Raw genomic sequence first — 14,581 nt, 5'->3', positions numbered from 1 at the left:
CAACGTTCCTCGGTGGCCCCACAATTTCTACTCAACTTTGCCACTCTGCCATGATGTGCAAACACCTGTGCAATTTGAGAAGAGATGATCAAAGATGGATCTCGATGCACACAGATCATTCTGAAAAGGGCTAGCTGCAACCCCAAGATAACTATGGCTTTGTTTGTTTATGTTGCCTAAAATACGTTCAGGTTCGGCTGCATGTACCTAGTTGTGCTTATGGGCAAGAATATTCAAGTGTGCATCCCTTTGCTAGTAATGCAGTGTTGGGAAACAGCTGCATTCGGACTGTTTCCCCCATCTCCATCAAGCTTGCAAAAGAGTTTGTGCCCCCAGCCACCAATTATTACAGTCGCTGAACCGAAAGTAAATCAGACAGAAGGGAAATTCAGGCTCCCTGTCTGCAGCAACAGAAAAATAATATCTGAATCGGAAATTGAACCTGGTGGATTATTGATGTATTCTCCTACAGTTGATCCTGCAGCGGAATTGAGTTAAGTACCCAGTATCCCCTTACTGATAAGCAGGTTATAATGGCTCCTATAACCACAACTTTTTCCTTGGACAACTGGTATTAGGAAAGGTAGTTTAGCATATGGCAGATGCGGTCTTACAACACAGACCATAGTCTGATGGTTTTCAGATCCACTCTACCCCTACGATTCTATGACTGCACTAGTTCTGAGAAGACATAAAACTTGGGCAGAATATAATATCATCCATACTCACCCTGTGCTATGAGCTAATATCTCTTACTTTTTTTTTCTGGGACTAAGGCCCACTTTTAAGGCTGACTTTTGTGGTATCTACTTTGCTCACTACTCTTTTTTTGCTAAAATCCAGAGATCCATCAGCCAGCTACAAAATAGTAAGCAAGGGTATCTCAGCCCATTCCACTAAAAAGACAGCCAAACAGGATGCCACAAATATATCAAATCCCCTCCAGACCAGGCATAGGCAAACTCAGCATTCCAGATGCTTTGAGACCACAGTTCCCATCATCCCTGACCACTGGTCCTGTTAGCTAGGGATCATGGGAGTTGTAGGCCAAAAACATCTGGAAGGCCAAGTTTGCCTATGCCTGCTCCAGACTGAGGGGCAAAGGAAAGGATAGAAATTTTTGTCTGGTGCCTAAAAGCAGATAATGATGGTATCAGGTGTGCCTCCCTGGGGAGAATATTCCACAAGCAGGGAAGCATTCGAAGGGGTATCAAAGCGGCTTACAAAAAAATCAAGCTGAAGTCTGACGTCAGGAAGAATAATAGCATGACATCCCTATGACACATTTCCTTGCACTTCCCTGCTGTTGTGCTTCAACTTCTGCCTACTAGAAAACAACTCCTAACAATGTCTTGAGGCAAGACAGAAGGGCTGGAACTCACTAAACCAATGATGGAGGCTAGTCTTCTCCTTCTTAGACAAGTGCATTGAGTTCTAATTCAGCGTACAAGTTTCATGCTCACTTTCGTTTCCGAGCAAAATTCAAAGGGCTGAGCTTTAAAGCCATATACGGCCTCAGCCCTGTGTACCTGAAGGAGCGTCTCCACCTGTATCATTCAGTCTGGACACTGAAGTCCACCTCCGAGGGCCTTTTGGCAGTTCCCTCACCGCAAGAAGTGAAATTACAGGGAACCAGGCAGAGGGCCTTCTTGGTAGTGGCGCCCGCCCTGTGGAACACCCCCCCATCAGATGTCAAGGAAATAAACAACTATCTGAAGACATCTGAAGGCAGCCCTGTTTAGGGAAGTTTTTAATGTTCAATGTTTTATCACATCATTATCATCATCATTATTATTCCATCTCAAATACTACGTCATATCCCAGAAAGATTTCGGGCAGTCAGGATGGCCAGTAACTACAGTGGTACCTCTACTTACGAATTTAATGCGTTCCAAACACACATTTGTAAGTCAAAAAAATTTGTAAGTCGAATCCCATAGGAATGCATTGGGAGAAAAAATTCGTAAGTCGAAGCAACCCTATCTAAAAATTCGTAAGTAGAAAAAATCCTATCTAAACCACATCCAATATGGCGGACGGAGCTCCATTCGTAAGTAGAAACATTCATAAGTAGAGTTATTCGTAAGTAGAGGTACCACTGTATTGTAGTCCTGTTTATCCCATGGACACCTAAGTTCCTGCCATTCTGCAAAATCACTCACACAAACACAGTTGTAAAGGCACTCAGCTACCAATTTCCCCTTCTCAAAAGAGGACACCGTTGCAGTAGAGAAACAGTGGGTATTTTGTGCGTGCTACAGCTCTGCAGAAACAAAGAGAAACTAGAAGATCGACAGAATTCTTCTTCCTAAGAATTGTAGCCAATCCACATTTGAAGAACAAAAACATTTGCATGCCTGCGGTTTAGAAAAGGGTCACAGGTGATCACTATGCTTTTAAACTGTGCTTTTTGCTCTTGCGTGTCAAACAACCTTCGCCAGGTTGCTGAACAGGAGCCGCCACCCGGAACAAGCGCCAAACCTTCCCATCCAAGCTGTGACTCTAGAGAAGACACATCACCTTCAAAACACTCAACCTCGCTAACCTCCGCTGCACTGATCGGGTTAGCAGTGCATCACCCCTGGCCCTTTAATTACACATCTTTGCAACCATTAATCCTGATGCCATCAATTACGGGAGCTTTATCCCATTCAAAAAAAGGAAAAAGGCGAAAAAAGCATTAAGGGTCTAGCAAGCAGTCAAGTACCTCTCTTCTTTACCTGTCAATTACAGAGCATCATGCACAACTACAGGCTGCGTTGCTGTGCACATACATGCTCACAAATATTCTCACATTCCCATTGTTCTTCCACTATCCACCCTCCTGGCAGCATCCTTTTTGAGAGCTTGTCATCCACCCGAGCCCATTTTAGAACAGAGGCCCTGAAACAATACAACTACCGTACATACCAAATATCCTGACGAAAGCTTTTGCCTTTTCCTGTTGGTTTGCTTTTTCCAAAATGATTGGGAGCAGCAATGTGCTATACATATTCTGGTGTGTGTTCTTTCCATAAGAAGCATTATGCTCTGCTAGTTGATGGAGATAGATATAGATAGATAGATAGATAGATAGATAGATAGATAGATAGATAGATAGATAGAGTTGCAGGGAACCAGGCAGAGGGCCTTCTCAGTAGTGGCGCCCGCCCTGTGGAACGCCCTCCCATCAGATGTCAAAGAGAAAAACAGCTACCAGATTTTTAGAAGACATCTGAAGGCAGCCCTGTTTAGGGAGGCTTTTAATGCTTAATCGGTTATTTCATTTCATTTTTCTGTTGGAAGCCTCCCAGAGTGGCTGGGGAAACCCAGCCAGATGGACAGGGTATAAATAAATTATTATTATTATTATTATTATTATTATTATTATTATTATTAGATAGGTGATAGAAAGAGAGAGAGATTTGTGTGTTCCACAATGTTTTTGTAATTTAAATGTGAGGGCTTGAATGGTGATGGTTCCTGATCTTTTTTTAAAAAAACGTGGTGGACTTGTAAAAAAGTGAGGGTATTTTGGGATATGATACATGATGAAATAAAAAAGATGTTTATAGTAATTATAAACCCAACCCCCCCAAAAAAACAACTCTGAAGCTTTTCTCTTCGGGATTATCGGGACAGAAGTTCCAAAACAAGATGACTAGGCTGTTTAAGCATGTAAAGGCAGAAAGCTAGGATTTTCTGTGCACAAAAATTTAAGGAAGCTGTTTCCTCACCAAAGAAGAATGTGATACTCTAGGTGGAATCAGCAAATCCAACAGCTAAAATAAGAGAACCTAATGGCGATTGTTTTGTGGAAGAATGGAAGCCCTTTTCCAGAATATTTAAAGAAATATTATAGTACGATGAATTCGCGAGCAGGATTTGAACTGTGAACAACAGAAGGAATGAGGAATTATTGTGTGTTGGTTACGATATAAGAGAGAGAGAAGACGGGGTGCAGCAATGAGGGACAAAGTAAAAACACCATGCAAAATGGGAGGGGAAGTCGGAAAAAAACCCAAAGGAAAAATTATTATGATTTGGAGAGCACATGTGAAATTTTTAACATTTAATAAAATATAATGACTAGAAAAAAGGGGGAAAGGTGGTAAGTTTCACTAGCAAAGCTAGAAATTAATTTTAGGCGGTATTTCAGGTAGAAGAAGTTTGTTTACATACTTGAGGAAATAGCTGTATGTTTAATGGCACTACTTCATGATCTTGAAAGCAATTCAGCCCATGTCTATTGGGTGGGGTGGAGGCTGAAATGGTGCAATAAAGATCAGAGTCTCCTGATAACAGGCAGCCAGGGTTAATACTGTCTGAAGAAAGGCAGGCTGAAAGCATGTCCCATTTCACTCCAACTGCAGCTGATGACAGGATATAAGGTTAGGAAGTCGCCATTTTAAAAGGATATCGCAGAGCTAGAAAGGGAAAACCAAATGATCAAAGGGACGAAGGGACCTTCACTTCAAGGGAAAGACTACTGTGACGTGTTTGGGCTTTCTTGGTTTAAGAGTTGGGACGACAGGGTATGACAGGGGTTTGACAGGACTTGACAGACTCTATCAAGTTCTGGACAGTGTGGTGAAAACGGCAGGTCTTTCCTCCCTCTTTCGCAATACCAAAGCAGAAATGGGGGAAACTGTGGTTCTCCAGATGTTGACACCAACTCCTAGACTCCCTTGGCCAATTGGCCAACGCTGGCTGGGACTAATGGAGCCCAAAAACATCTGGGGGGCCAGAAGTTCCTCACCACCGACTTATAATTTGGGGGTTATCCAATGAAACGGATGAGCATTCAGGACTGAGAAATTGAGAGAGTTCTGGGCAAACAAAAAAGGAAGTGCTTTTCTTCACACATCATCCATTGATGGAATTCATGCCAATTCATGGAAAGCAGTCCAGACAGGTAAGAAAGGGGCAGGGACTGGTGGGACTGGGAATCTAAGTGACAGCCTGCAGGGTCAGGAGACAATGTGGAAACAGCAACTGAGGTCCATCTCCGAGGGCCTTCTGATGGTTCCCTCACTGCGAGAAGTGAGGTTACAGGGAACCAGGTGGAGGGCCTTCTCGGTAGTGGCGCCCGCCCTGTGGAACGCCCTCCTATCAGATGTCAAGGAAATAAACAACTATCTGAAGACATCTGAAGGCAGCCCTGTTTAGGAAAGTTTTTAATGTTTGATGTTTTGTCGTGTTTTTAATATTCTGTTGGGAGCCGCCCAGAGTGGCTGGGGAAACCCAGCCAGATGGGCAGGATATTATTATTATTATTACTACTACTACTACTACTACTACTATCGGTACTACAGTATTTAGAGGCTTTGTTTGGACAAAATCCACAATCAGGTTTCCCACAAAGGGGGCTGGATCACTGATCTCCTGCCATCTCAGAAAGTTTGGCAAAAGTCTACTAAGCAAGATAATTACGCAGGCACAGGGAAAGTCAAGAACAAGCGAGGTGAAGCAGAGTAAGGCAGGGAGCCTGAAATATCACAAGAGACAGCGGGGAATTCAAGCAACCAAGCTCACTTATGGGGAAACCACATGAAGGCATTAAGCCAGGAAATTTGGAAGCCTTACATTTTCCAAAGCGATGTACTGCTCAGGGAAAAGTGGCTTCAGCGTAACTTCTGGAGGGCCTTTATAGCACACACACACACAGCTCACTACAGCCTCCACCTCACAAGAAAGGCCGCTTGCATTCCACCACAAAGATTAGCTGAAACAGAGCAAGACAAATTCCCTTGCCACCCTGTTCAAGCTGCCGCTGCCTCCCCAAGTCCCCCTGAAACAGCAGCAGCATCTGCTAAGTAGGTGGCAAATTCATCACAGCAGACAGGACTTATCTCTGGCTCTGGGTGAAAACAGCCCGGATTTACCAGGCCATTCACCATCAAGAAATCCCCCAGCAAATGAGGCTTTGCAGATGCTGTGGCAGTGGAGAGAACAAAGCCTTCTTTGCCACTGGCTTCAACTCTCTCCTCCAGCAGTACTTGTAATCTAGCTAACCTTCCTTCTTTGGTGGTGTCAGATCCTCAGGAAACCAGCCATGCTTCAGTTGGAAGCGAGGAGAAGGAAGATGTGGCCATCAAACAGCATCCCTAGAAAGTGTCCCGAGTCTGGCAAGCAGCATAAACCTAGCTGCGCAGCTTAAACACATGGCCCAGTGGCAAGGGTCAGAAGCTCTAGCTGGGCTAGAGAAGAGCTGGGCTACTGGACTTGAGTAGAATGAGTCAAGGGACATAGGAGCCAACTCCCAGATTGAAAAATCCGGGATCAGCGTGGCGTGGCGCCGGAAGTCGCGCTGTGGCCATTTTGGAACAGGGCAGAGTGACACCGGAAGTTGCTTCTACGCATGCTCTGCCCATTTCCAAAATGGCCCCAGCGCCAGAAATCGCTTCTGCGCATGTCCAGAGATTCCAGACATGCGCAGAAGGAGCCTCCCCAGGCCGGTAAGAATCCTGGGGATTTACGGGGTTTTTAAAAATCCGGGCTGCCAGCGGGAAACGGCTGGAAAAATGGGGGTTTCCCGGGGAATACGGGAGACTTGGCAGCTATGTCAAGAGATAGCAAGGAAGAGATCAGGAGGAGATACGTGGCTGGTACAATGGAGTGGGCTTTGATCTGCCGGTATATTGCGGGGGTGTTCCAGGTAGATCACGAGATCTCTGGGGTGCTCCTGATCGATCCCCCAGAAAAGCTCAACAACTCTGGGTCACCCTTCCCCCCAAATCTTAACAACTCTGATCAACCCCTGCCCCCCAAAAAGATCAACAACTCTTGGCAATAACCATGGGTAGATCACTACCGGTTTTTATAGTGGGAGTAGATCACAGTCTCTTGGGAGTTGGACATGCCTGGTCTAAGGGATTGAGGCTTTATAATCAGACTACTGGGCCCAAAAATCGTTCTCAAAGGATGGGGGGGGATGAAATAGGGGAAGTAATTCAGAACTCATTTGCCTCTTTCTTTCTTTCTTTTTTTGAACTACAGTCGTACCTTTGTTTTCGAACAGAATGATTTCCGGAAGTCCATTCGACTCCTGGAACCATTCAAAAACCAAGGGGCTGCTTCCGACTGGCTCCAGAAGCATCCTGCAGCCAATCAGAAGCCGTGCCGGACGTTCAGCTTCCAAAAATAGTTGGAAAACCGGAACACTCACTTCCGGGTTTCGATGGTTCGGAAGCCGATTTGTTCAAGAGCCAAGGCGTTTGAAATCCAAGGTATGACTGTACTCTAAAATGCATCTTAGATATGCCTAGTTTGAATTTCACCAGGTGCCAGGGGCATTTTGCACCTTTCTATCAACCACTTACGACCAAGTGAAGATGCCCGGGAACAAGGATGGTGTCTCCACCATCTGGAGGTGCATGCTTGGGGATCTTTGGATCTTGCCTGTTTTCACACACTAGCAACACATCCTGTAGAATTCTCTCTCCTATATTTTAGGTGCACAATCAGAATTAGTTTCAGAAACCAAAAAGTCGTATTGAAAAGTTCGACTTTGGAGCCATTTGGCTCCCAGGCAGCAACTAGGCACTCTGTTTTGGCGACTGTAAACCCTGGTTTAAGTAGTCATTTGGCGCCTAGCTTATATTTCCGAGTTTCTAACACTGTTTAGTGACATAATGCTGCTCGCCTTATTCTGAGCCTCTGCCCTAACAATTCGCAACACGGAAGGTTTCGCTACCACAGCAATGCTACAGAGTTGACATGGTCCAAAGAGCTTCTTCCACTGCAACCCTTCCGGACACCCAAAGCTCTCTTTCCTGGGGAGTCGCTACCAAGTTAAACCCACATCAACAAACATTGCAAAACCAGGCTTCGTTGGTGTGTGTCGGGAAGATCCCTCCTCTTCAGAGAGGGGGGAATTTTGCGGGCGGGACCTGCTCTACGCACCAAGCAGGGGGGCGTGTTCGGCCCCCTGCTCCACCTGTACCTGCCGCGCTCAGGGCCCTGGCTGGCCAATAGGGCCAGCTGTGGGCAGGGTTACCTGTTTCAAAAGAGCGCAGCAGCCTCCAAATCGCCCCTTTTCGCGCTGCTCCTCGGATCTCCCCGCCTACCCTCCCTTTAGGTCTTCCCTTAGGGTGTTTGCTTTGACCTTGCTATGGACTTCGGTTGGTCGCCTTGGTTGCCCAAGGGGCCTGGTAGGAGTTTTTTATCCAACTGGCTAATTGGCACCGGCCTCTTGGTTTTTTCGCCTACCTCGTAGCAATTCGTCACAACTTCCTCAGTATTTGGCGGTAGGCATTGGAATATGGAGTTGTCTGGTGTGTTCGAGGACTGGTTGTGGCCATCATCCAACCCTCCTCTTATAGGGGTATCCCCTTAAGGGATCCGGCGGTCGTGGATCCCGTCCTACGCCCTGCTGGTGGCTAGGGCCATGGCACGACCCCCGGTGACACCAGGGGGAGCTTTCAGTTGTATTTGCATCAACAGGCTCCTCCCTTGGGGTGTTAACCTGATATGACACCCCCCCCCCCACTGAGCGGGTGGAGTCACGCTTGCTAGCGAGTCCAATGCCTAAGCCAATACCTCTCACTTGCTCTAACCAATAAAGTTGTGGCCTTATTCTACCCATTAACTCAAATACCATGTGTCGCTGTGTCTTTATTTCCTGCGGGGGGCGGGTCCTCGAACCGCAACAGCCTCCCAGCCTCCTACCCTAAGGCCCCTGGAAAAAAGGTTGGCTTTCACCTAGAGTCCTGCAGTGTTCCCAGTAACTTGGGGGAGTACAAACTGTTCTGGCTGCCTTGATTTTTTCTCCAGGACTGATTGAACACTCCTATCCACGACAAGCTCAGCAGCAGAAACAGAAAACTAACATTTCTATCCAGTGGCAAACGAAACAGAAACACAGGCAGAAAGAAAACTCTATATATGTGCCCCCTTGTCTCTCTCTTTCTTAATAGAATCCTTGTCAAACTGGCTCCACCAGCAGCACTTGCTTGCCTTAAGATGCTATTATTAAAAATACCAACTCTAAGAGTCTGCCAGAGAGGTGCGGGAGAAGCGGGTAGAAAACAGTGGTCTCCCCAGATAAGCAATTGTTAACATGATCCATATGGTACACAAGTTGCCTTTCTGTTTAACCAAAATGATAATGGCCAAAGAATGCAGGGGAAGGGGAAGGGGGGGGGTTCCTAGGAGAGAATGAGAGCTGGGACAAAGCCTGCTAGTTAAAGCGTTCTCTGGAGCTGAGTTAAAAGAAAAACTCATTGTGAAAAGGAGCTGCAGCTTTCTGATTCTTTGCAGCTTAAGGAACTGCACCCCCACCCCTACCCCCACCCCACTCGCTGGCACATCCAAGACCAGGAAGCCCCAGAAGCCCAGGCTCGTTTTTTTCCTGCGCTAGAAAACAAAACAAAACACCTCGGTTATATGTAGGGAAATTCTGGCAGGATTCTTTATTAAAGGTCGCCAGCTACAGAAAACGAACGCAATGCACCTCATCAATCACAAGTTTTAACTGCATCATGCAAAGCTCCAAGCCGACCATTTTCGGCCTCCTGGAGTCTTCAAGACTCTGCAAGTTGTGTGTTTGAGAAAGTTACTGTCCTACTTCGCCGTACAGCAAACCCCTTTCCAAATGGTGTTAACGCACTCTTTGTCAAAAGTAATCCTCAAAGAGCAGCAAGAGAAAGTATAACCTTGTTTGTGGTTAATAAATCGTCCATGGTTCATAAACTGATCCAAGGCAAATGCTCAGTTTAATAAATGTGCTACACTAGTAGGGATTCTCCTTATCACTATCCTGGTAATTGCTGAATTCAGAGTAACAGGTTTGTTTGTTTGTTTGTTTTTAAAAAGGCAAAACTGTTTCCATTTAGACTTTTCACAAAAATGCTTTAATTTGGATTGGGAGGGGGGAATCTCTGTTATCAGGGATAACTACGCAAAAAAAAAAGCTTAAGTGCTTATTTTGGATTATTATTGGATTTCTGTATTTTAATGTTTTGTTGGAAGCCGCCCAGAGTGGCTGGGGGAACCCGGCCAGATGGGCGGGGTATAAATAAATTATTATTATTATTATTATTATTATTATTATTATTATTATTATTATTATTATTTTCTTCAAAGTAATTATAGGATGCACTCTCTTTCACAATCCTTCAAGGATCCGCATCATGAAAACCTCCCCTTTTGCAATAAAGTAACCTTTGTAACAGCATAATCCGACACATGCTTATTCAAAAGGTAAATCCCACCGAGATCAATGAGACTTACTCCTAAGTAAATGTGCACAGGATTGCTTCGGTTGAAACAGTGCCTGTCACTTAAATAATGTTTAGTCGATTAGCCATCTGCTTTTAAAGCAACTGATTAGATAGAAACACGTTTGCATCTTATCAAAACCAAAGTACAGACATCCATTTGTGATACTGAAGGGAGTGCAGGGTTACTTAACAATCAAATGCTTCCACTCATTGTTGCAAGATCATATTTAATGGGTGGGAGGGTTTAAACTCCCTATTACAGTATTGCACCAAAAGCATGATAGTTGTTTGTTTGTTTTTAAAGCAAGTGTAGCCTTAACTCAGAATCTCACTGATTATCATTACTGTAGTACCAGCAATTAATCAACTAAAACTTTCATTGATCCATCTACTGATTAACCTAATTAAATCTTGCAGCCTCAGTTTTAACTACTCAGTAGTTACAATATATAATACACAAAACAATCAATTGAAGAACCTCCCTTGTATTGGGCTGCTTTGCCTGCTGACTGAACTGCAGCTATTTGGCCAGCCATTGACAATTTACCAAAAAAGAAGAAGAAGCCACAGTCAAAGAAACTGTGGTTGAGTCCACCCTAGTGGTATATAGCACTTTCAGGACTGCAGAAGATAAAACTAGGGTAAAAATTAAAACCAGGCAGGCACCTCAACTTAAAAAACTGCAGAATTCACACAAAGCATTCTCTGTCATTTTTGGAGGGGGAAGCACATATATCCCATATCGGCATAATCAATTTGGTAATTAAAGACAGATCTTCTCACCATTACAGGCACACCACATTGGAGATCACATTCCTTCAGTAAATATGTGCGCATTAAACAGAAACAATGCCTGGGCTTCAAAACCCATGGATACATAACCTAGAGGCCATGTTTGGGCTTAGGGCAGGCATCCCCAAACTACGGCCCTCCAGATGTTTTGGCCTACAACTCCCATGATCCCTAGCTAACAGGACCAGTGGTCAGAGATAATGGGAATTGTAGTCCAAAACATCTGGAGTGCTGAAGTTTGGGGATGACTGGCTTAGGGTATAGTAATTCTTCCCAGGGGCAATTGGGAGTGGTGGGTGAGGAACATTATTAATATGTCTGCTCGAAGGATTCCCAAAGCAGAGAAGGGATATAAATCTACCGTAGGTAAAGCCTACTATTCAGCATTCCTAGATTTCAACAGCAGAAACACCCACTAGGACCAGCCAGCTTGATCTAACAGTGGGCAGCTGAATTATCTCAGAAAAAAAACTTTGCTGTTCAATGGTGCTTCGCAAAAGCAAGCACACACACACACCCTTAAGCAGCATGTTTAAGTCCTGAGATGTTGTTGGGCTCCCATCACCCCCAACCAGCATGGCCAATTGTCAGGGAAGATGAGAGCTGCAACCCCCAACAAAATCAGGGGAAGGCTGATTCAGAACTAAGCCATTGGCAGAAAACACAATTGTTAGGCAGCCTAGCCTAATCACGGCCGCTGTTTTAAGATGATGCTCCTTATGAGCCAGAAATTGGCTCACCTGCTGCTGATGCTTTTCTCCATGCCGCACCAAGAAAAGGGGGGCACTGAATGATACAGAGCAAGCAACTTCTCCTGTAGCTAAACTGGTGCCTTCCAGATACTGCTGCACTGCAACTCCCATCAACTCTGACCATAGGCCCTGCTGGAGGAGAGTTGGAGTCCAATAATCTCTGGCGTGGGCTCCATGCGCATTCCTTAATTTGAAGTTAGTAGAGAAAATACAGTGCTCGAAATTTGCCACTCTTCCCCGTCCACAACAACGGGGAGCCATCATATTTGCGGTGCCCTCCCTGTGGAACGCCTTCCCATCAGATGTCAACGAGATAAAGAACTACCGTATATTCCAGCGTATTAGACGACTGGACGTATAAGACGACCCCCAACTTTTCCAGTTAAAATATAGAGTTTGGGATATACTCGCCGTATAAGAAATACGACCTGCCGTATAAGACGACCCCCGACTTTTGAGAAGATTTTCATGGGTTAAAAAGTAGTCTTATACGCAGGAATATATAGTACAGAACTTTTAGAAGACATCTGAAGGCAACCCTGCATTGGGAAGTTTTTTAATGTTTGGCATTTTATTATGTTTTTATATGTGCTGGAAGCTGCCCAGAGCAGCTGGGGTATAAATAATAAAATTGTTATTGTTATTTGCAAGAGATACAGAGAAACAATTTGGGATTAATCAGAGCGACCTCAGAATTCCAGGAGGACTTTCCCCCAAAAAGGCATCTTCTCCTTTGCAGCCTCCATAAACTGCTTGCGCATGCATGCATGTGAATTTATGAAAGCTGCCCCCCACACATATGCATGCATGCGATTAACAGGCTATGAAGCACTCAAGAATCAAATACTTGAAGGGGCCCCCAGAGATGATCCCCATCTCCTCCATTCCTGCGCAGGCTCCCCTCCTCCCCTTCCCCTGCCTGGGGTTGCATTTCTAGAGTGTGCAAAATAATGTCATGGATGATGGGAGAGACGCTGCCTCAAACTGACATTGTTTGAAGCCGCTCTGCATGCTCCCTGCAAGTTGGGCTAATTGACAACTCACTAAACCCACAACCTGAGGGGATTTTCAAAGGCAATCAATAGGAAATGCATGTGTAGCCCAGGGAGGCTCCCGGTTTTTTAAGCCCCCCGCCCCGCCCGCTCCCTCCCTCCCACCGCCTGCAAGCGAGGGACCCTGGACGGTGGCAAAGAAAAGGGAACAGCCACTGCCACGCTGAATCAAAATTCCTCCAGAGACGGCTGCTTCTCTCGCCCCAGGGGTCAGGGCAGACACAGCATCCAAACAAAGGGCCCTGGTTTCTGGTTGCCCCCAAATATACCCGTGTTTGCTCCCTGCTCTCCAACTGGCGCTAAATAAATGTACACAAACGCACTGACAAAGAAGCAGAGCATCTTTTCCCCCCACCCCACCCCACCCGGTTCCCTTTAAAAGCCCCACATTGCTCTCATCCAGAGAAATCTCTCCATATTCCACTAGTTCTGCAGTTTCCAATAAACCTATAAATTCCACGGCCCTTCCCGAGCTCCCCAGATGGCTCAACCTGCTGCCCCAATTCCGAAAGACAATCCACGCGCAATAGTGGACATCTCCCAGCCCCGGACACGCACAGAGCTAGCCTTCCGAAGACCCAAAAGCCGTGCAGGGAAGGTCTCTCTCCCCGCCCCACAAGCCCCGGCGACCTTTGCTCTTGCGCGCAGGGTTTATGCCCCGACGGCACGAGAATGATTCCCGAATACTGAACCCGCACGCCCCAGTGAAAAATGACCGCACCCCTATTAAGGGCGATCAGGAGATGCCCCCGCCCCCGCCCCCACCCCCGATCTAGGTGGTTTAGAGGTTTCGCGCCTGGCACGACATAAAGGTCGCGCGTAAAATCCACGAGGGGAACCCTGTCACCAGGCGCACGCCTACCCTGCGCAACGTAAACACAGGAGCTTCAGACACTCCTGTTTCTCGACCCAAAAAAGTAGGAGGAAGCAAAAAACAAAAGCAAAAAAAACAACAACAACCTCCCTATATGTCCCTCAACACGGGTCTCAGACCCCCGAGAGGCCGTTTTGCAAAGCAAAGAACCCCGCCCCCCCATGTACGTGTGTTTTCCCCTCAGGGGTGCCAACTTGAATAAAATATTGGGGGTGGGGTGGGGAAGCAGTCCCCCGCATAATCGATCACACGACGCGGTGCTCACACACCATTTGAATGGCAGTGCCCATCAACTTGGGTGGGGGGCGCCCCCTCAAATATTTTATGGGGGAGCGAAGACTCCTCGCCCCCTAGGAGTTGGCTCCGCCGCACAAACGACAACCGGCTAGTTTTCAGGGAAAGCAAGCCTTCGGAGCTGCGTGTTTTGGCCGGGGAAACTCAGCCCACCCTACGTTGCCGATGATCTGGTGGATCAGGAGCACATCAGATCCCCGTCTCCCAGGGCTTGCCTTCCCGCCTCGACGCGAGGCAGCCCGAGCGCCGTCTCCCACCCGCACCCCGTGCCCCGGGGGAGACTCCAAAGTCCAAAAGGTCCCGTCCGGAGTTGCGCTCCCTTCCTCCGATCCCCATCCCAACCCCTCCGGACGCTCTTGAGAGGGCCGCCCGGAACCCGGCCCGGCCCGTCGCCTATGCGGCCCGCTGTCAGCACCTCGCCCCCTAACTTACCTACTCATCCCGGCGCGTCCCTAGCGGAACCCGGCGCAGCCCCCTGGTCCGCGTGGCCGGAGCGCTGCGGCGGCGCAGGCGGGCGCGGCGCAGCTGTGGGTGGCCGTGGAACTCGGCATCCTCCTGCCGCCGCCCGGCCGGGACAACACGGAGCCGGGATCTGCTACTGCCTCCGCTGGTCGA

At 46.9% G+C, this 14,581-nt stretch overlaps 2 protein-coding genes across 2 annotated transcripts in view; both read right to left on the bottom strand.

Moving 5' to 3' along the window:
• The window catches only part of LOC118079245 (transmembrane and death domain protein 1), a 77,278-nt gene extending 62,741 nt beyond the window's left edge, over positions 1-14,537 (bottom strand). Inside the window, exon 1 of the mRNA XM_035103277.3 lies at positions 14,399-14,537. The gene's annotated coding sequence lies outside the window, so the exon portion shown is untranslated. The remainder of the gene's footprint in view (positions 1-14,398) is intronic.
• Positions 1-14,537, bottom strand: part of FIGNL2 (fidgetin like 2) — a 54,961-nt gene extending 40,424 nt beyond the window's left edge. The window contains exon 1 of the mRNA XM_035103266.3: positions 14,399-14,537. The gene's annotated coding sequence lies outside the window, so the exon portion shown is untranslated. The remainder of the gene's footprint in view (positions 1-14,398) is intronic.
• Positions 14,538-14,581: the final 44 nt, after the last annotated feature.

Source organism: Zootoca vivipara, chromosome 2 (genome assembly GCF_965207765.1).
Source record: "Zootoca vivipara chromosome 2, rZooViv2.hap1.1, whole genome shotgun sequence".
Classification (NCBI taxonomy): Eukaryota; Metazoa; Chordata; class Lepidosauria; order Squamata; family Lacertidae; genus Zootoca; species Zootoca vivipara.
Note: the sequence above shows the minus strand (reverse complement) of the source record. Positions and strands in the feature narration are given on the sequence as shown.